The sequence below is a fragment of the Plecotus auritus genome (assembly GCF_963455305.1).
Source record: "Plecotus auritus genome assembly, chromosome: 2".
NCBI lineage: Eukaryota > Metazoa > Chordata > Mammalia > Chiroptera > Vespertilionidae > Plecotus > Plecotus auritus.
The window spans coordinates 87,756,062-87,780,051 of record NC_137771.1 but is presented as its reverse complement, the minus strand read 5'-3'; positions in this window follow the sequence as shown (position 1 = coordinate 87,780,051).

The window sequence follows — 23,990 nt, the reverse complement described above, 5'->3', positions numbered from 1 at the left end:
GCTGCTGGGACAAGTAGGAAGGAATTTAAGACCCTCACTAAATATTTCAGTGAAGAATGTCTCACTGAAATGTCGCTGGGTTTAATTAGCTGTAGAATGAAAGATGAAGGGTTAATCCAAGGTCAGTGTGGGGGAAAATGAAGCTTGTGACACATGCAGCTATTGATATTTGCTGGATGCCACACTCTAGACAATTAGAACAGTAAATTAACAGAGCGTAGGAAAGAATGGGCACTTAGATTTTTTAAGTCAATTTGATATAACGGTGTTCAGTTATTTAATTTTCATATGCATTTCTCTAAAATGCTTTCTGTCAATCCAGGCATTTCTTCTGAAATGTTAAAAGTGACTGCCAAGTAGGTAAGAAATATTCTCTGATTTCAGTGAGAAACAACTTGATTGCACTCAATTAAAAACAATTTAATCTGTTAAATATTGTTTGATGTCTATGTTTGCCTATTTACACTGCTTTAATTTTTTTTTCTTATTCACAAGGGGGAAAAGTGTTGGGCAGACATATGTATATATATAAAAACTTGTTTGAGTAGAACAAACTCTGAATTCTGTCTAGAGTAAGGGAAGATTTGTCAAATAAGCATTTCAAGCATTCATTAACTGATTCAACAAATATTCTTTGAGCCTCTGTTAGGGGCCAGGTGTTGTGCAAGGCACTGTGTTCTCAGTTAGCAACAGGACAGGGTGTGCTCTTTATAGAGTTCTATGGGTTGGAACCCAGAACAATAGCATCTTTTTAGAGCAAGCTCTCAGGTGGGCAGGGGGTATTCTTAGTCTACTAACCAGAAGAATGATTAAGTTGTTAGTCACCTTGCAACAAACCTGAATTACAGAGAGGCTAACTGATTTGCTAAAGATAACCAGACATTTCAGTATGTACAAACATACTGAATAGTTCCCTCATTTCCATTCTCCAATTTAACCACTAGATAGATGCTCCATAGTATTTCTTACATAAATTACACATATATACTTTTACATAGTATTAAAGACACATTTTGACTTTAATTTTTCAGAATTTGTACTAGTAGTATAACTTTATTCACAATCAAAGTGAGTAATTTAGTCTGGCTTGAGTGGTATGAATGAGCAAATATCTCCTGCTCACCACTAATGTACTAGGAAAGAGAGGAAAATCAACTAACTTTAGCAAAGTCACAGAATAGTAAACTCCCATGAGGGTCCTGAGTAATGTTAAAATGAAAAGTAAATGTGAGTTGACATTTAGCCATGTTTTCACATTAGGCACAGGCATCAATCCAGAAAGCACTGGGCAAGTCTAACTACACTGATGTCCATCAAAGATATCAGAAGGAACTCCGTTTAGCAACAGGCTTAGAGGGAATGGCCAAAGATTAATTATAAGCCTTGGGGAATACTGCAGCCTCTACCAGCTGCCCTTCCAGGACTGACCTTGAAGCTTCAGAGCCTGGCAATGGTGAACTTTAGCAGTTGTGGAAATAAGATACAGCAGGTTCTTTACCCCTACCCCAACAGCTCATGCAAGTCATCCAGTTGAAACCTGTTTACCCATTGCTGTTCTGCGGCAGGTATTGGACTGGGTGCCGAGGATGCTGTTTAGACAAGAAAGAAACTGTCCTTGTATAGTTCAGAAGAATCGGTGTTGGGGAAGTGTGAGCTGGTGATCTGGGTATTTCAGTAAACCAAGATTTTCATTGCATTGAGGTGAGTGAGCCCACTGAAGGTCTCTGAAATCAAACAGGCACAAGGACAAGGATCTCTACTCCATGAAGTGAAGTGTGGCTGACACAAAGGGGAAAGTGTCTTGGAGGTCCCTTCCTACTCAGCATTCTGTATGTGGCAAGAGATGACAGAGGGATGTGGTCTGAGTCCCCAGTTCTGTTTCTGCCCTTGGCTGTTCTGCACTACTCTTTTAATAGCTACTCAGAATGGATAAATGGGTGTAGCCAAAATGGCAATGGTATGCACATTCTACCTCCCTCAATTGTGCAAAGCCGAACACTCCTTCTGCAAGTGGATGTTGGAGCAGAACATATGGGTTTGTGTCTGGAAGAGACAATTGGAATAACAAGAACAGGGGTCATAGTGCTCATGGTTAAATAACATACATTGTCATGGGATTCTTAGTTGATTGCCTCATAAATTATCAAACTAAACTGACACTACTCATTGTTATAGTCATGTGGATGGTGTTCATCTTCTACAAGTCGATCTACTTAATTTAAACGTATTGAAAGCAAAACAACATCAAAAATTCTGCCTAAAAAGAATGACTATCATTGCTAAACTAGAGGCCTGGTGCACGAAACTTGTGCACGGGGAGGGGGGGGGGTCCCCTCAGCCCAGCCTGCACCCTCTCCAATCCGGGACCCCTCGGGAGATGTCCAGCTGCCAGTTTAGGCTCGATCCTGAGGACATCCCTCTCACAATCTGGGACCACTGCTCCTAACTGCTCACCTGCCTGTCTGCCTGATCACCCCTAACTGCCTACCCTACTGGCCTGGTCACCCCCAACTGCCCCCTTGCCGGCCTGGTCACCCCTCACTGCCCACCCCCCCCCCCCCCGCAGGCCTGGTCGCCCCACGCAGCCTGCTGTTTGCTATTCAGTCATTTGGTCGCCCCTCACTAACCCCCCCTACCAGCCTGCTTGCCCCACGCAGCCCGTTCGGTCGATGGTCACTTAGGCTTTTATATATATATATAGATATATAGATAGATAGACAGACAGACAGATAGATAGATAGATAGATAGATAGATAGATAGATAGATAGATAGATAGATACTACTTAGCTCTAGTTGGAATTAGTTGTGTACTCCTTGTGTAGTTTGGAAGGGCACATGTTTTTGCAATGTGAAAAGTCAATAGCACAGTCCATCTATTTCACTCACCCTCAGTTAACCAGACAATTATTACCCTGTTAGTAGGAAAAACACTTCCACAGATGTAACTATTTTCTTATGAAGTGAAGTAGAATGATGGTTTGAGTGTGATTAGTACCTTTTAAAGCTATAAATTTGTATTCAGCATAAAAGAAAAGCAATTTAAGAGGATGCTGACTCTGAAGACTACAGAGCCATTGAGATCTTGAAATCTATGAAAGAATAAAACAAAAGTGAAGCTGAATTTTTAGTTCCCATTGGGAGATCAAATAACAAATATGGGTTATATTGATAATCACTATGTTGATAATCACTTACACTTTTTGGACCTAAATTCTCTGTGACTGCTTCAACAAACATTTATTGAGTACCTTCTAAGGACAAGATGGTGTACGGGGGTAATTTAAAAACAATACGATTCTTATTGAAGATTTGACACACAGAGATTAAATCTTATTGACATAGTGGGGTATAAATAGTGCTTGAGCTTCTATGTAAAGATATTTCTGTCTGTGGTTTGGTCCTCTTATATATAAATGCCCTATTGGGGTAACAGTGCCAATTAAAGCCAGCCAAATTGTTGTACATTGACACTTTTTTTTTTAAAAGGGCTCTAACAACAAAAATTTTCCAATACCAATGAAGTGATAAAATAAATAAAAGTCTTTTGGGCCACCTTCTAAGTCTTAGACTAAGAGAACCTTTTTTTCTGATTTTTGAAAGACCCATTAAGTCAGCAGCTCAGGCTCTCATTTGGACATGGACATTTGTTTTAGTTGTTTTAATGACAAACTTGAGGATGAATTCATTTATGTCATGGTTTTGAGTGACTTGAATTTTCTTTGATAATGGACAGGGGAACCTACCTACAAATGGCCATGACATAGAAAACACATGCACACGTGTATACAAACCTAATATATAGGTGTATAATGCACATCCCAGGTTAAGCTTCTTCACTTTGCAAGATAGGGAGGCCTTTTGGGGAGAAGGTAGATGCTAAACTCTTTTTGATCTGGGGTAACATCCAGTGGATTAAGTAGAGTCAGAAACATTTGGGAAGGAGTCAACACAGCTACAGTCGGCAGGGAGCATAATCATGGAGAGGCTGGGAGCTTTGTTGGAACTTCAAATGTCAAGATTGCAATTTGTGAGGTGAAAATTAATGGTAATGAGGAACTATTGGAAGATTTTGAAATGTGGGTGGGCTTAATGATTGATGTAATTAAGCCCACCCACATACCAGTAAATGGCCTCAGATGGTAACAGTGATTATTTTGGTACAGTTGCTGTTTTTCTGACCCACAAATATGGAGAGTCCTTTCAAGCCAATAGCCAGCTTGTGAGTGGAAAGGGCTGCTGGAGAGAAAGTGTTGACGATCACAAAGCAGCCGCTGTCATTCTCTGTGATTCTATAGAGAACAGTTACTTGAGACACCTCCAAAATAAGGCCCCTTAGAAAGATGTGACAAGCTCAATGTTAGAACATTGGTCAACAAGTTATTTATGGCAGAGTCCCAGCTGCTGCCAGAATTCCCCTTATTAAAATAGCCAACAGGTGGGTGACCTGGCCTTTGAAAACATTGTGTCAGAGCATGTATAGTATACATTATTGCGTTTGCTTTCTTCTTGCTTAGATACTATCACATTTTTCTACTTGTAAATACACTTTAATTTTAGAACCCAGATATCAGAAAAACTACTAGTTCAGTGCCTTTCACATAGATATTTAATAAATGCCTGCATACTAAAAAAGAAAAAGAAAAAAGTCTGCATACTGATTTATTAAAAATTCCTGAAAGTAAGTGTGTATATGCAGAGACTCTGGGTTTGAAATTAATATGACCATCCATTTATCTTGTTCTTCTTGTTGTCTATTGACTTTTATCCTATAATGTATGTTCCAAGTATTTGCTGCCTCATCTTCTTAAAAGAATGCAAAACATGGCTGTATTTTCTCTCTCAAAGAAAATGATGAATTTCTAAAAATCATTTTAATTAAAATCTATATCTCTTGTGCATGAAAAAGAAGAATGGAGCTGCATTTGTTTTTCTCTTGTGATTGGACAGTTCAGTTAGAGGAGAAAGCTGGTGCTGGAGGTGTGGCTGCTGGACTGGTCACCTTCCCTCCCGTCTGTCAGCATGCTCTCTTAAGAGCAGAGAAACATGGGAAGTGTTCAGCCTCGATCTCAATTCAACCAAAGGTATGACAGGTGTGGTAGAGGACTGTCTCTGACCTCCATGGCTCCACTGATGGCTCTAACACTTGTTCCACAGCAATGACATTTAAATCTCATCAAAGAGATGCACGAAAACAACTGCCCTAACTGGTTCTTCAGCAATCCTGCCTTGTGTTGAACCTGGGTTCATTAGGGTGAAAGCAGGGACACTTAGGCCATGAAGAAAACAGACAGTAAAGGAAATAGAATTTCCAGAAGCCAAGAACAAAGGCTCTTCAGCAAGGGAGGCACCCACAGAGTAAGTGCTGAGTGATCTAAAGACATTATGATAAATTTAAGGAACATTTAGGTGGCAAATTTAAGTAAAGGGAAGGAAATCCTCTTTCCTCTCCAGAGGTGAGGAGCCAGACACTCTAAGAGAGACTGGGTCACTCTGGACTATGTACAGCTGAAGGACAAATGGTACAATCTGGGGTAGGTAGCCAGGTGAAGGAGAGAGAGCCCCAGAACCTGGGAATTAGAAAATCTGAATTCTGATCTTGGCTTGCTTCCAGCCAGCTGTGGATTCTTGGCCAAAACATGTTATCCTATCTGAGCCTCAATTTCCTCATCTCTGAAGTGTAGGCATTGGATCAAATTACTTCTAAATAAAGTGCCTTTCATTTTTTGTAATTATATGCCTGAGAGAAGTTGTCATTTTGATTTGACTCTATTAGGGTCACGGTTTTTTGTTTTTGTTTTTGTTTTAAAAGCTGAATAACAAGGAAAGTTTGCATGACAAAGTGTGCTTATCTGTTTCAGAATTATTATTTCCTTTAATGTTTTCCATCACCCGTCCCCTTCTTGGCAATATTCATTAAATTCGCCATGTGCAATAGACCTAAGCATTCCGATCCTGATATGATATGATGTCTGCTGGGGAAGGCTGGGTTTTGTTGAGCATCCCAGGTTGTTTATCAGCCTACTCTTTATTGCCTGTGGGATGGCAACAGAGAACACATGATTATTATTCATTTGAACAAGGCCCTTATATCAGATTTCCAAGAAAGTTATAGGTGTAGCAATGATCAATGGTCAAGAAATAGTTTCATAAACAAAAAATAGAAGAAAATGAAATTTACCCTTTGAAAACATCCAAGGAGAACTGCATTTGGACCTTAGATTTGAAGGGTTAATTTAAATAATAGAAAAACACTTTGATATAAAAGTTTAAAACTGAAAAGACCTCAAAAGTCATCTATTCTGCACTTATTATTTTTGGCATAGGAAGGCGCTGAGGCTCAGAAAAGTTGAGTGAATTGTCCAGAGAAACACAACTGATAAAGCAAAGCTGAGACTCAACATAGGGCATTTGATTACCAATACCTTTTCCCTTTTGCAATTACTTTCTGCTAAACAGAACTGGCCCTATTAGTAGGTGAAGACATCACTTTCCTAAGCGATAGGTATTGAAATCTACACACTACTCCCAGAATCTACCCGGCACCCTGTCACAAGACCTAGAAGTTTTCCACAGCATTTCAGGCCACCCCATCAAAGCCCTTATAACAGATTCTTCTCAATTTGGTATGTCAATGTAAGAAATATCCAAACCTGTAGAAAATTTTATGAGTTTATTTGAGCCAAACTAATGACATGCTGGGAAGCAAGATCTCAAATTCTCCAAGAATAACAGAACACACACACACACACACACACACACACACACACACACTTGGAATTAAGGAGGAAATAAAGAAAGATTACATGAACGTAGAGGAGAGCAAGGCTGGGAATTACAGGACAGTTAACAAGACTGTGTTCTCTTGAAGGTGATTATTCTTTCCAAGGAGTCTGAAAAAGAGGCTTTTCAAAGGCAAAACAATGGACAGACCTTGCTTAAGGCAAAGATAAACTTTTACTAGGGAAGGTTATAGGTCTATGGTGTGACTACCCACCCTGAGTTGCCCAGTTAGGAATTCATGATCAGACTACCGGGTGAGGTTACTGTGTTAGATTTTATCCACAGATGTCTACTTCCAATTCAGCTTCATAATCTTCTCATTCTCAGTTGCATTTCTAGCTTTAGCATGTTGTCTGACACATGGTCAAATCTCAATCAATAGTTGTTGAACCGAGGACTTGGAAGATGGCGACCGGCAGGAAGGTAGGGAGGGAGAGAGTGTGAGAGAGTGAGGGAACCATAGAGGAGAGTGTAGATGTGTGTGGTGTGTGTGTGTATGAGCTAGGGACAGTTAGATTCTGCAGGTCCTCCAAGGGGCTGCCAAACCAGGCAGTCTTAGACAGCGGAGCCCCGTGCACAAAACAGACACTTCTGGGCAGCCGGTGCGGGCTCGGAGACCACACCATCTTGAGAAACAGAGCTGCTTGAGACTAGGATCCTGCCTTTAGCAACAGCCAGTCGCATCTCAGATGCAAACCAGAACCCTGCAGCCACTGGGGACAGAGAACTGCGACCACAGCTTCAGATCAACAGACAACAAGAATCCAGACTTCCTGGCAGCAGATTTCTGTGAGTGAAAGAGCCTATCCCCCTCCCCGCAGGCTCCCAGATAGCGCCATAGTAACTGATAGACCTGCCCATCGCTCGAGCCTCAATGCCCCTACAGGGAATTTGAGCTTGAGAGAGCACACACGGGCTGTAGCACTGCTACTGGAATTTGAGAGACTGGAATCTGCTGCCCGCAACACAATCGGGCGACCAAAACCAAAGCCCACTCAGGGCGGCAGTGCCACCTGACTTGGATTCTGGGCAAGCGCACACGGAAGTCAGTTTTCTGCAGCTCAGGCCTCAGAGCTATTGTGTAACCCGGTCCCCCATGGTGACCGGGACCCAAATTCTCCCAGCAAGAGGCAGCACTGAGCACCACCAACTTGACTCTGTTTCTTACCGTGTGCGCCTGGGATCCCTGACTCACAGCACATTCACACTAAGAGCCAATGACTCCAATTCTTGGTGCATGCGCACACGGGGACTCTGATTCTCAGCGAGAAGCCACACAAGGTAACAGAGAATCTGATACTCAATTCTTGGTGCAGACACAGGGAAACTCTGACTCCTGGCACGGCTAGGGGACTCATTTTCGGCACACGCCAACAGCGCAGTGCAGGCGGGGTCCCTGATTCTAGGTGCACACATGAGACCACACTGAACACTGGGAACACTGACCCTGGGCAAGCCTAGTTCCCACCTACCCAAGGCAGCCACACGTCCTAGTGCCAGAGCACTTCAGTGACACTCGGGTGGTGCGAAGATCCCACGGCACACGGCCCAGGTCCACACAACTCGAAGTTTGAACCTTCTGGTGATAGTCAGAATGGGGAGGCGACACAATTCCCAGAGGAAAGAAAATGAGGAGTCGCCAAGAAAGGAAATTAGTGAAATTTAATCATGCAACATGACCGAAAAAGAATTCGGAGTAATGGTCGTGGAATTTATACATTGGATGGATGAGAAAATCAACAACCTATACAAGAATCAAGAAGAAATGAAAAGTGATATAGCTACAATAAAAAACACCATGGAAAGTTTCAACAGTAGACTAGAAGAAGGAGAGGACCGAATTAATGAGTTAGAAGATCAGATACAGAAATAAGCTCAATCTGAACAGCAATTGGAGAAAAAAATTAAAAAGCAGGAGGAAAGCCTAAGGGAGCTTTGGGACAACATGAAACGAAGTAACATACGTATAATAGGGCTGCCAGAAGGACAAGAAGAGCAGCAAGGATTAGAAAATCTATTTGAAGCAATAATGACAGAAAACTTCCCAGATATGGGGAAGAAAAAAGTTACACAAGTACAGAGAGTCCCAAGTAGGATAAACCCCAAAAGACCCACACCAAGACACATCATAATTTCAATATCAACCACAAGGAGAGAATCTTAAAGGCGGCAAGAGAGAGACAGAGAGTTACCTACAAAGAAACCCCCATCAGATTATCAAATGATTTCTCAAAAGAAACACATCAAGCTAGAAGGGAATGGAAGGAGGTATACAAAGTGTTGCAAAGCAAAAGACTGAATCCAAGAATACTCTATCCAGCAAGACTATCAATCAAAATTGAAGGGGAAATCAGGAGCTTCGCAGACAAAAAAAATCTAAGGGAATTTATCACCACCAAACCAGCAATGCAAGAAATGCTAAAGGCAATACTGTAAAAAGAAGAAATAAACAGGTAAGAAGGAACATAGACACAAAAATAGATATGACTACAAACAAATACCTTTCAGTAATAATTTTAAATGTAAATGGACTAAATGCTCCAATCAAAAGACATTGAGTGGCTGAATGGATAAAAAAACACAACCCATATATATGCTGTCTACAAGAGACCCACCTCAGAACAAGAGACTCACACAGACTGAAAGTGAAGGGATGGAAAAATATTTCTCAGGCAAATGGAAATGAAAAAAAAAAGCTGGGGTAGCAATACTTATATCTGACAAAATAGACTTCAAAGTAAATGCCATAATAAGAGATAAGGAAGGCCACTTCATAAAACTAAAGGGATCGATACAACAAGAGGATATAACCGTGATAAACATATATGCACCCAACGCAGGAGCACCCAAATACATAACAAAACTCCTGGAAGATATCAAGGGAGAGATGGACAACAATACAATCATAGTAGGGGACTTTAATACACCACTGACATCACTGGATAAATCCTCTAGACAAAAAATCACCAATGACTGATTTTTTGACTAGAGGATTCCTAAATGACTCACTAGATCAGATGGAAGTAACTGACATCTTCAGAACATTTCACCCCAAAGCCAGGGAATATACGTTCTTCTCAAGTGCACATGGGACATTTTCAAAAATAGACCACATATTGGGTCACAAACAAAGTGTTCCCAAATTCAAGAAGATTAAAATCATACCAAGCATCTTCTCAGACCACAATGCCATAAAATTAGAAATAAACTACAATAAAAATAATCCAAAAATCTCAAACACTTGGAAGCTGAATAGCATGCTATTAAACAATGATTCGGTTACCAAAGATATCAAAAAAGAAATTAAAAGCATCCTGGAAACTAATGACAACAAAAACACAACAATTCAAAATCTATGGGACACAATGAAAGCAGTCCTGAGAGGGAAGTTTATAACTCTACAAGACTAACTCAAAAAAATAAGAAAAAATGGTAGTAAATCCTCTAACTCTACAACTCAAAGAATTAGAAAAAGAGAAACAAGAAAAGCCCAGAGTGAGCAGAAGGAAGGAGATAATAAAGATTAGAGCAGAAATAAATGACATAGAGATAAAAAAAAAAAATACAAAAGATCAATGAAACCAAGAGCTGGTTTGTTGAAAGGATAAACAAGATTGATGAACTTCTAGCCAGGCTCACCAAGAAGCAAAGTGAGAGGACTCAAATAAACAAAATCAGAAATGAGAGAGGCGAAATAACAACAGACCTCACAGAAATACAAAGGATTGTTAAAAAATACTATGAACAACTCTCCTCAAACAAACTAGACAACCTAGAGAAAATGGACATATTCCTAGAAAAATACAACCTTCCAAAACTCAATCAGAAAGAATCTAAACATCTAAACAGGCCAATAACTATGGAAGAAATTGAAGCAGTCATCGAAAAACTTCCAGCAAACAAAAGCCCAGGCCCAGACGGCTTCACAGGGACATTATACCAAACATTCAAGGAAGAACTAAAACCTATCCTCCTCAGGCTATTCCAAAAAATTCAAGAGGAAGGAACACTTCCAAGCTCCTTCTATGAAGCCAGCATCACCCTAATACCATAACCAGATAAAGACAACACAATGAAAGAGAATTACAGGCCAATATCCCTCATGAACATAGATGCCATAATCTTCAACTAAATTCAAGGAAATTGGATCCAGCAATACATCAGAAAGATCATACACCATGACCATGTAGGATTTATCCCAGGGATGCAAGGATGGTACAATATACACAAATCAATAAACGTGATACATCACATAAACAAATTGAGAGATAAAAATCATATAAGCATATCAAATGACACAGAAAAAGCATTTGACAAAATCCAACACCCCTTCTCGATCAAAACACTCAGCAAGGTGGGAATAGAAGGATAATACCTCAACATCATAAAAGCCATATATGATAAACCCACAGCCAACATCATACTCAATGGGCAAAAACTAAAACCATTTTCCCTAAGAACAGGAACAAGACAGGAATGCCCACTCTCACCACTCCTGTTTGACAGAGTACTGGAAGTACTAGCCATTGCAATTAGACAAGAAAAAGAAATAAAAGGCATCCAAATTGGAAAAGAAGAAGTAAAACTGTCCTTATTCGCAGATGACATGATATTGTACATAGAAAACCCTAAAGATTCCATCAAAAAATTATTAGACTTAATAAATGAATTTGGCAAGGTAGCAGGATACAAAATTAAAGCCAAGAAATATATGGCATTTCTTTACACCAATAGTGAACTTACAGAAAGAGAGACTAAAAAAGCAATCCCATTTACCATAGCACCAAAAAAATTAAGATACCTAGGAATAAACTTAACTAAGAGGTAAAAGACCTATATGGGAAAAACTATAGGACACTGAAAAAAGAGATCGAGGAAGACATAAATAGATGGAAGAACATACTGTGTTCATGGATTGGTAGAATCAACATCATCAAAATGTCCATACTACCCAAAGCAATCTACAGATTCAATGTAATCTCCATTAAAATACCAATGGCATATTTCACAGACCTAGAAAGAACTCTCCAAAAATTCATCCGGAATAAAAAAAAGACCCCGAATAGCCACAGCAATCCTGAGAAAGAAGAACAAAGTAGGTGGGATCTCAATACCAGATTTCAAGCTGTATTACAAAGCCACTGTTCTTAAAACAGCCTGGTACTGGCATAAGAACAGACATATAGATCAATGAAATAGAATGGAGAACCCAGAAATCGACCCAAACTGCTTTGCGCAATTAATATTTGACAAAGGAGGCATGAACATAAAATGGAGTCAAAATAGTCTCTTCAACAAATGGTGTTGGGAAAATTGGACAGATACATGCAAAAAAATGAAACTAGATCACCAACTTACACCATACACAAAAATAAACTCAAAATGGATAAAGGACTTAAACATAACACGGGAAACCATAAAAATACTAGAGGAATCCACAGGCAGAGAAATCTCAGACATACGCCAAAGGAACTTCTTCACTGATACTGCTCCTAGGGCAATGGAAACTGAAGGGAAAATAAACAAATGGGACTAGATCAAAATAAAAAGCTTTTGCACAGCAAAGGAGACCATCAATAAAACAAGAAAGCCCACTGCATGGGAGAACATATTTGCCAATGATATCAACAATAAGGGTTTAATCTCCAACATTTACAGGGAACTCATGCAGCTTAACAAAAGGAAGATAAACAATCCAATCATAAAATGGGCAATGGACCTTAATAGACACTTTTCGAAGGAGGACAGAAGGAAGGCTAAGAGACATATGAAAACATGCTTAAAGTCACTAATTATCCAAGAGATGCAAGTCAAAACAACAATGCGGTATCATCTCACACCTGTCAGAATGGCTATCATCAACAAATCAACAAATGACAAGTGTTGGCAAGGATGCGGAGAAAAAGGAACCCTCGTGCACTGCTGGTGGGAATGCAGACTGGTGCAGCCACTGTGGAGAACAGTATGGAGTTTCCTCAAAAAACTAAAAATGGAACTCCCATTTGACCCAGTAATCCCACTTCTAGGAATATATCCCAAGAAACTAGAAACACCAATCAGAAAGGATATATGCACCCCTATGTTCATAGCAGCACAATTCACCATAGCTAAGATTTGGAAACAGCCTAAGTGCCCATCATCAGATGAGTGGATTAAAAAACTGTGGTACATCTACACAATGGAACACTACGCTGCAGTAAAAAAGAGTTCTTACCATTTGCAGCAGCATGGATGGAACTGGAGAGCATTATGCTAAATGAAATAAGCCAGTCAGAGAAAGACAAATACCACATGATCTCACTCCATTGTGGAATATAATGAACAACATAAACTGATGAACAGGGACAGATCCAGAGGCAGAGAAGCATCGATCAGACTGCCCGACCTCAGAGGGAAGGTAGGGGAGGGTGGGGGAAAAGAGGAGAGATCAACCAAAGGACTTGTATGCATGAATATAAGCCTAACCAATGGACACGAACACCAGGGGGTTGAGGGCATGAGTGGGGGGGGGGTCTGGGGGGTTAATGGAGGGATGAGGACACATATGTAATACCTTAATCAATAAAGAAATTTCCAAAAAATAGTTGTTGAACCAATGACCAAAAAGTTGAAGAACATAGTAATGAATGGATGAACAGAAACCCAAGATCTCTGTCATTGTATTGGTTAAGACATGTTCAAATAAAATAAAAAAATAGTAGGTGAGAATGACATGTGAAACATTATCGCAGCATCTCAAATTGCTTTAAGGAGTCAAGAGAAAGAAAGTTTTAAAGAGATCTGGACAAAGGAGTCAGCATGGGAGATGAGTGGAGAACACTTCCATATTTGTGTTTGGTGGGGCATAGTCCAGAAAAGTGGTCCTCACTAGGAAGCCTGCATGAAGTGCTTTCCAAAATAATACCTCATTACTTCCCACTTTACCTAAGACGGGGGTTTCTTGTACTCAATCCATCACCCAGAATGAGTTTTTTCATTATTGATTACTAGAGGCCCGGTGCACGAAATTCGTGCACTGGGGGGGGGGTGTCCCTCAGCCCAGCCTGCACCCTCTCCAATCTGGGACCCCTAGAGGGATGTCCGAGGGCAGTCGGACATCCCTCTCACAATCCAGGACTGCTGGCTCCCAACTGCTCGCCTGCATACCTTCCTGATTGCCCCTAACCGCTTCTGCCTGCCAGCCTGATTGATGCCTAACTGCTCCCCTGCCAGCCTGTTTTCCCCTAACTGCCTTCCCCTGCAGGCCTGGTCACCCCTAACTGCTCTCCCCTGCAGGCCTGGTCCCCCCTAACTGCCCTCCCCTGCAGGCTTGATTGCCCCCAACTGCCCTCCCTTGCAGGCCTGGACCCTCCCAACTGCCCTCCCCTGCTGGCCTGATCACCCACAACTGCCCTCCCTTGCTGGCCATCTTGTGGTGGCCATCTTGTGTCCACATGGGGGCAACCATCTTTGACCACATGGGGGCAGCCATCTTGTATGTTGGAGTGATGGTCAATCTGCATATTATTCTTTTATTAGATAGGATAGAGGCCTGGTGCAGGGGTGGGGGCAGGCTGGTTTGCCCTGAAGGGTGTCCCAGATCAGGGTGGGGGTTCCCTTGGGGCGTGGGGCAGCCTCGGTGAGGGGCCTGTGGTGGTTTGCAGGCCGGCCACACCCCCTGGTGACCCAAGTGGAAGCCCTGGTATCTGGGGTTTATTTTTCTTCTACAATTAAAACTTTGTAGCCTGGAGCGGAGCCAAGCCTTCTGTTTGCTCCGAGGCAGCAGCCATTTCTGTTGGGGATTTATGTATCTTCTATCATTGAAACTTTGTAGCCTTGAGTGGAGGCCTAGGCCGGCAAGGACAGGCGGAAAGCTTGGCTTCCTCCATCGCCGGGGAAACCCAAGCCTCCCTCCTGCTCTCTGTGGCCGTGGCCATCTTGGTTGGGTTTATTTGCATATTCGGTCCTGATTGGCTGGTGGGCGTGGCTGGTGGGCGTGGCTGGTGGGTGTAGTGGAGTGATGGTTAATTTGCATATTGCTCTTTTATTAGATAGGACAAGGATATAGACACCAAACCATCATTGTCGTGAATACTTCCTAACTACATATCAAATAAAACTTTCCAGAGAATCATCACACCTTTTACCTTTTTTATTTATATATTTATTATATTATATTATATTGTATTATATTATATTATATTATATTATATTATATATTTTTTTTTAATATATTTTATTGATATTTCACAGAGAGGAAGGGGGAGGGATAGAGAGCTAGAAACATCGATGAGAGAGAAACATCGATCAGCTGCCTCCTGCACACCTCCTACTGGGGATGTGCCCGCAACTAAGGTACATGCCCTTGACCGGAATCGAACCCGGGACCTTTCAGTCCGCAGGCTGACGCTCTATCCACTGAGCCAAACCGGTCTCGGCTATATTATATTATATTATATTATATTATATTATATTATATTAATTTATTTTTTGCACCTTTGAGAGACTTGGGGCAGATGATATTATCTCCATAAGTGTTGAGGAAACTGAAGCAGGTGAACTGGTCTTCAGCCTCACAACCCTGTGCTCTGACCACTAGGGAAACTGTTTTTCTTCATTTGTTAAGACTAATACTAAATTTTAAAAATATTGTATATATTCTAGGCAAATATTTTTTTGGAACATGGTCTCATTTTTTATTAATTAGGGCACCTTGCGAACTTATTTTTTAGTCTAAATTGTTGCCTTTTATGTAACTGTCAATCTGGCTGACAATGTCCCTCCTGGTATTCCACAGACAGACTGAAAAGAAGAGGAAACAACAGAAGGCCACACATTAATTTTTGAAAGAATTCAGTTATGACAATACTGCTCCTTCTGATGCCTAGACATTTTATATTTTCTTACTGAAATGAAACATTACATGTTTATGAGAGATAAATAGCAAAAGAATAATAATGACAAATTTGTTGCTGCTGTTTTTGTTATACTTCTGCAAGTTATATTTTGACTCTTTGTACTGACCTAGATATTTGTGACAGGTTTCTACAACTGCCATCATTTTATATAAACCAGCTATTATTTTTAAATACGAAGTCTATTGATCACTTTATCACTGACTCCCTCCTCTCCACAAAATTATACAACAGAAGAAAGATATTATAATAGGTTAGAAGATGGACAGAGTTAGAAACAGCTTTTCCTCAAAAACTTTTTTTTTCAAGATCAAAATCAGAATCCAACCTTTTAAGGGGCAGAACTGAATTAAATTTCCTTTCCTTTGTTCTTAGTTTTAATTTCCCCAAACTACACTTGAACTTCCAATGTTCTTCTTTCTCATTTAATGCCAATAATTTGCACTTCTGTCATCCCTTTCATCTGGGAAATCACAAGGCCATCTGGAACTTTCTCTGATGAACTTCAGAGGGGTGCTCTAATAGGTCAGTCCTTTGATGACCTCCTTTTCAAATTGTGTAGCATAAGCAGACTTTGCAATAATAGAAATTACTCTGGAGTCTACGCTTAGGTTATTTTTTATTTTTCAATTTTTATTTTTTATTTTTTTAAGCTTAGGTGATTTCAATAGTGGCTGAACTTGAGTGGATTGGTGTGGTCACATGGGATACATGAATAGTGGATGCATTATGGAAGAATTCATAACATCTTATGTACCTGCAATGATCTCCTTCTAAGAAGAAATGGCCCTAAATCTTTTGTTCTGTCTCAGTTTTTCTGACTTACACAGGATGCTTAGTTTTGGAAGTATAATCAGTTATCATGTTTACTCTGGACACAGCTGATTGGAATTAGATGAAAACAGTTGTCCTGGCCAAGATCACTAGGCTTAAGAAATATCTGCCACTTTATAGGTAGGTGGTTCACATCAACCAATAGGAGTATTTGACACAGAGATAATCTAATTGGCTTATATTTTGAGAAGTTCAAATGCAAGGTTAACAAAGATGGTCTAGTTACTTGAGTTCAAGTTCATTTCCCTAGGAACCTGAGATATCATCTTGGTAGAATCTAAAATATGCCACAGAACCCATGGTGAGAAGGACTAAAACTCAAATTGATGATGAGATGGAAAATTATCCTTCTACCTCACATTTTTGTGGATATTTTAAATCCATTTTCATCTTACAGTTATGTGATATGTGGGTGCATTGTCCTCCTGCCCCCAAGAACTTCATCGGCAGGAACTAGTTCTACTGAGAAAGAACAAAAGAATACAGTACTTTCTCGAGTTCAGACTATATGCATAAACCTGGGGTAGCCTATGGTTGTTCATTGCTCTTTAGAGATTAAAGCAAGCTTGGAGAAATAAGTTACCAATGTGTATGGTATTGATATAACATATATTTTAAAAGAAATAAAACACTATTATGAGACAAAGGATGAGTAATATAAACATTTCTCTCTCTCCAACATAAAACAATTATGTATTCACTTTAAAAGGAAAAAATATTGTATTACAACCTTTTATCAATGAGGCAGGTGACTTCCAGCATCTGACACCATGTCTGTCACTTTACTTGTCAAAGAAACTTTGATAGGCAACAAGCCAACAGTAGAGCAGAAAATAAGATTTGAGGATCCTAGATTCCAACTTACACTCTCACTTTCAGATTACTGGCTCTAATACCAAATCACTTATACCAAGAACATCCTAGGTTAACGACTGAGGTAAGGGTTGGGGAAAAGTGGTAAAGGTTCCACATTCTTCCCCCCAACCCAAACATGGATAATTCTTCATATTATAGTGCCAATTACATTTTATTCCACTTCTCCTAAGGGAGTGAAATTAAAAGGATGGAAACTCAGTGTCTGCTGTCTGTTCTACAGAGAACATATGGAAATACCATCACATTTGTCATGTTTCCTTGTCCCACAAAAATAATGTCCCAGAGGAAAGGATCTTCAACAGAGGGCAACTTGTATGGAACCACACTCTGATGCTGGAACCTCATATTACTTCTTGGACATCCAGGGAAAAAGATCACCATGACCAACTCTTAGCTCTCCCCTTGGAGGCAGTTACAACATCTTCAGGCAGGTGGGCTTATATCTCCAGGAACAGTTGTTGGAAGCCATTGCAGTCCAATTAGGAGTGATAACTCATCTGGTGGACTCATAGTGTAACCATTGACAGGCCAGAGCATGACACATGGATGATCTTATGAGTCACCCCATCTGCTCAAGGTTCAATGGCTTCTACATGGAGCCTTGCCACACACAGACTCTATGTGACTGCTCTCAGAGCCACCACCCTTCTCTTTGTTGGTGATATTTTTAAAATTTATTTTATTATTATTTTTCTTTTTTGCTGGATATAGTTGGTGCCCGGTTTCAAGAGAGTAGCTATAAAAAGGGATTTTCTGGAATTCACCTGAAAGAGACCAGTTCTCAAAGGGCAGGTTCAAGTTTAGAGATGAGCAAGAATAACAACTAGACTTGGTTAAATGCCATTTTCTTGTAGATTTACGACTAAACCAAGTAAAGCAGTAGAAAATAAAACATGGTCAATGATGCAGTGAGTGGTCACAGCTCTTGACACTGCCATGGGTATTTACATCGGTCTCTCCAATGATCAGTGCAACCCCTGAGGAGTAAGGTAAGTATGGGGTCAAAGATGCCTTGTGGGTTCTTTAGACTGAAGGCTGTAGCTGAAGCTAAATTAGTAACCAAGGGCCTACCTATTACTATGTAAGGACAATTCTACAGCATCACACAATTATAGACTTCCACATTATATTTTTAGCATGTTACTGGGCTCCTTCAGTGCTGGAAGTGGAATACCCTGAATTTTTTACTTAAGTACTAGAGTCTGACTCTCTGCCAAGGGAAAAACAATATACATTTTGGCTAAACATTAGGAAATATATGTTCTAGCTTGGCTCTGCCCCTAAGTAACCCAATATGTGATCTTACAGAAATCACATAACCTCCCTGGACTTGGGATTTTTATGTGTAAAGGGGCATTAGGCAAACTCTCCAGTCCTTTCTAGGCCAGAAATTCTGTAAGTCTGATCCAGCATCTCCCCTAGATACATAAGTGTTAGGATAACTGTTCTTACTTTATTTAAAAATAAAGTCTCAATTAATTGAATAAATGGTTGGCCAAGTGTAGGGAATGAATAATGTGCTTTTGAAATAAGTCATAAAATTGATAAAAGCAAGAAACATAAGGGAGTGATGATGGACTTTAAGCATCAAGACACCAGCTCCAAATCTCATTCAGCAAAAAGGCAGAGCATCTGAGAAATGGTAGACTGGCTGCTGACCATTTCATGTCCTGAAAGATAAGGGAGGAGGTAAGCTAGATAATTTTTAGATTTAGAGAAATTTACTGGTCAAGTAAACATGATGGTAACTTTAAGAGAAAGTGAATTCTTAGTAACCAGGGTGAGGAAGGTAGAGCCTAATCAAGTAAAAGACAGATTTCAAAATGTCTAAGAAAAGTCTTAAGGTATATCAACTACATGAGATATTAAAGGGAGCAAATACTACTTCAAGAGTATTTGATATTCTAGAATATTTCACCTGATTATGCAATTACAAGAAGCACCAAGTAGTCAGAAAAAAAAGAGACATAGAAAATGATTGAAACTACCTAGGAAATTCTCTCCAAAATGCAAATTTAATAAAATATGTGTAACCTTGGGAATAGAAACACAAAACCAATAACTTACTCCCTTTCTCAGTCAATGTCCAACCATTTATCCAATTAATTGAGCCAGAAACTGTCTAAGGACAGTTATCCTAGAATCTTGTTTCTTACTCCCATCCCATTCAATCAATTGCCAAGTTCTTTCCATTCCTAAATGTATTCCATTGCTAAATGAATCCCATTTTTTTTCTCCACTGCCACTGTCTTAATTCAGCTCTTCATTTATGTCTTTTAGTTTACTGCAGAAGTCTCCTAATTTGCACCCTTACACCATCTTTTAAACTCCTTCAAAAGAGATCTATTTAACCTATGGATTTGATGATGACTTGAAACTAGTCATCACCTTCCCACTCTGAGTAGAAAAATTCCAAATTCCCAATCATGGCATGAAAAGCAATTCTTTGGCTTTATTTCTAGGGATGTTCATTCACAAATGGCTCTCCAGCTAAAGGCTCAAGTGCCTAAGACACAATACATGTTTAATAGATGCACAGTGAATGGAGGCATGAATTCGTATGAGGGTTTTGATATTTGAGCTAAGCAAGGGCACATACAGCTGCCTAATGAGCAATAGCAGGTCTGCTGGCCTCAGGGAATAATGTTCCAGGAAATGGAGAGAGAGCTTACTGAAGAGTCATCTGAGCCCACTTTGTGTTCTTTGGGGAATAAACTCTGAAGCACAGAGAAACAAAACAAAAACAGAAAAATCAAAGGAGATAAGTATCAATGGTTTTTAATATAGACTGGTTAGATTAATGTTGAACTCAGAAATAATTATAATTGGGAATGTTTTGTAAAGATTTAGTTCATTGGGAATCACACTAATTTCACTCCTTGTGGGGCAGATTAACTAGTCTGGTGAATAAGAAGAATGAGATAGACACCATGTTTACTGGACTTTAGTGATGAATTTTACAAAGTCTCCACTGCTCTACACATAAAATCAAGATGATGGTGCCATTAGAGCAGTTGTCTTGGTGCCATTTTGTTGGAAACAAAGGTAGTTTCCTAGTTGCCTGCCCTGGAGCCTGTTCTATTCAACAGTTTATCCAACACATGAATGAAGATCTAGAAAGCACATTGATCAAATTCATGGATGACATCTGTGTTATCAAGATACTTCGCTAGCCAATATAGAATCCCAAGAGAACTCAGCAGAAAGGAAAAATGGAATCAATATTATTTTTAAAAATGTAACAAGAATGTAAGAATCTGTACCTACTTCCATGATAACACCTGTCTATGTGTTGGGGAACTTGTGGCTGTCCATACAAATTGAGTTACCACAGTGATCTAAGGCTTCCTTAGAGGAAGGAAAGAATAAAGAATGAAGGAAAGAATAGTCCTCTTTTCTACATGCTGGTGGATCATACCTGGAACATTGCTTTTGGCTCAGATTGGTATCAGTGTTTCAAGTTGGAACAGAGGTGGAGGAGAATGAAATATTTTAAGTATTGCAACCATATCTAATGAAAAAGAGTGGCAGGATCTGGGATTAACAGCCACTATGTAGAAGGGATGGTCCAAGGACCAAGGCAGTCATACTATAACTCAGAAGGCTGTCCCACGGAAGTGAGCTCTTGCTTGGTCTGTATGTCTGGTCTCACAGGTAGAGCTGAGATCAATAGATAGAAGTTACATGAATACAATCACATTTCACTATAAGCAAGGGATTTGTAATCATCACAGCAATGACTGGAAAACCACTTACGACAGACTGTTGATTCAATCTTTTGATGGGAGATTTGTCTGAATGTACTTCTAATGTGTCTTGTAACCTCCATTTAAAAAAATATATCAGTAGCCATATATGGTAAGTTGCAAAAAGTGGTCTAAACTTCTCCCATTCCTCTATGCACACTCCTTTGCAATATGATTCAGCATCAAGTGTTTTTTCTCAACCCCTTGAATCTGGGCTTGGCTATAGGCTTCCTTTGACTAAAGTAAAGGCTTGAAAAGTACTTGCATTTCAGGTCTTCTCTTGCTGCCCCTGGGAATCCTGAAACTTCCATAAGCCTAGGCTTGCTTGTTGGAGACACTTGAGCCTTCTTCCCCCGTGGACAGCACCAACAGGCAAACTTATGAGTAAGGCCATCCTAGACCAAGCAGTTTCTAGACCACCTGCCAACTGACAAAGTTGAATGAATGAGCCCAGGGAAGACCCATCAAGACCTCTCTGCTAAGTCTAGTCCAAACTGCTGTGTCAGAATTGTTAGCTAATAAATGATTGTTGCTTTAAGTCACTAAGTTTTGGGAGGGGTTAAATAATGGCAAAAACTGATACATCACAGACTATCCTCGGCTTCTCTTGAAATATTCGTTTGTTTTCACAAAGTGGTTTTTTTTTTAAAGAGAGAAACTGAGCATTCTGTTTTTCTTAGTACAAGATGAAATCTACTATTAACATAACAGTATCAAGAAAAGTGGTAGACGAGAGAAACCAAGATGGCGGCATAGGTAAACACCTAAACTGCTGCCTCGCACAACAATTTCAAAACTACAACTAAAAGACAGAACGGACACCATCCAGAACCACAGGAAAGCAGGCTGAGTGAAAATTCTACAACTAGAAGGAAGGAGAAAAGCTCACAGAGAATTGGAGGTACGGCAAAGGGGCTTTGTGCGCGCAGAGAGAAAGGGCGGCTGAGAGCCTGGCTGACTTCCTCTGGCGGAAGGGGGAAGGAAGCCTCCGACCGCACTGAACCCCAGTTCTGACTGCACTGAACCCCAGTTCCGGGCGAACCCCTGGGGACCCACGCTCTTACGGGGGTAGTCTGGACTCTCGGGCGGAGACTCGAGCTGGGAAAGGCAGAAGTCTGAAGGCGCACGCGGGCCAGTGCGCACAAAGGCTGCGGGGGTTGCCACAGGCTTTCCCTAGTGGAGGGGAGTCAGAGGATTCTGACTGCACTGAGCCCCAGTTCTGACTGCAGTGAACCCCAGTTCCAGGCGAGCCCCTGGGGACCCACGCTCTTGTGGGGGGAGTCTGGACTCTCGGGTGGAGACTCGGGAGCCGGGGAAGGCGGAGGACTGAAAGCGCGCCCGCGCCGGTGCGCACAAGGGCTGCGGAGGTTGCCGCGGGCTTTCCCTGGTGGAGGGGAGTCAGAGGCTCCTGACGGCACTGTGCCCCAGTTCTGACTGCAGTGAACCCCGGTTCCAGGCGAGCCCCTGGGGACCCACGCTCTTGTGGGGGGAGTCTGGACTCTCAGGCGGAGACTCGAGCTGGGGAAGGCGGAGGACTGAAAGCGCATGTGCGCGCAGGGGCGGGGCTGACAGGAAGCCAAGACTGAGGCTCCACCCCATCCAAGCTGAGCACAGAGGCTATTGCAATTTGGCAAGTCTAATCCTATAGGGCTGTCTCCAGCACCGGGCTTCTCCCAGCATAGACACAGCTGATCCTTACAGCCAACTGACCCGGAGGTCAATTCTTCCCAGTGATACCAACAACAATAAAGACTTAATTACAACAAGGCTGTACACACAGTCCACAAAGGGGTGCACCAAGAGTGTCCACCTCAGGTTAACTGGGGAAGCAGACCCACTGGGCCATATTGGAAACCTAGCACAAATATCTACCTTACCAACTCAGGGAAGCAGTGAAAATGCGGGGTCAAAGAATCAGATCACAAACGAAAGAAATGGAGGAAAACAAACGACTGGATATAGAATTCAAAACCACCGTTATAAGACTTTTTAAGAATATCCTAGAAAAGGCCGATAAATATAACGAGACCCTCGAAGATATGAAAAAGGACCAACTAGAAATTAAACATACACTGACTGAAATAAAAAATATTATACAGAGACCCAGAAACAGAATAGAGGAACACAAGAATCAAGTCAAAGAATTGAAATACAAAGAAGCAAAAAACACTCAACCGAAAAAGCAAAAAGCAAAAAAAAAAATCCAAAAAGTTGAAGATAATGTAAGAAGACTCTGGGACAACTTCAAGCGTACCAACATCAGAATTATGGGGGTGCCAGAAGAAGAGAGAGAGCAAGATACTGAAAACCTATTTGAAGAAATAATGACAGAAAACTTCCCCCACCTGGTGAAAGAAATAGACTTACAAGTCCAGGAAGCCCACAGAACCCCAAACAAAAGGAATCCAAAGAGGACCACACCAAGACACATCATAATTAAAATGCCAAGAGCAAAAGACAAAGAGAGAATATTAAAAGCAGCAAGAGAAAAACAGTTAATTACCTACAAGGGAGCACCCATACGACTGTCAGCTGACTTCTCAATAGAAACTATGCAGGCCAGACGGGAGTGGCAAGAAATTTTCAATGTGATGAATAGCAAGAACCTACAACCAAGATTACTCTACCCAGCAAAGCTATCATTCAGAATTGAAGGGCAGATAAAGAGCTTCACAGATAAGAAAAAGCTGAAGGAGTTCATCACCACCAAACCAGTATTATATGAAATGCTGAAAGGTATTCTTAAAGAAGAGGAAGAAGAAAAAAGTAAAGATAAAAATTATGAACAACAAATACATATCTATCAACAAGCGAACCTAAAAATCAAGTGAATTAAAAACCTGAGGAGCAGAATAATCT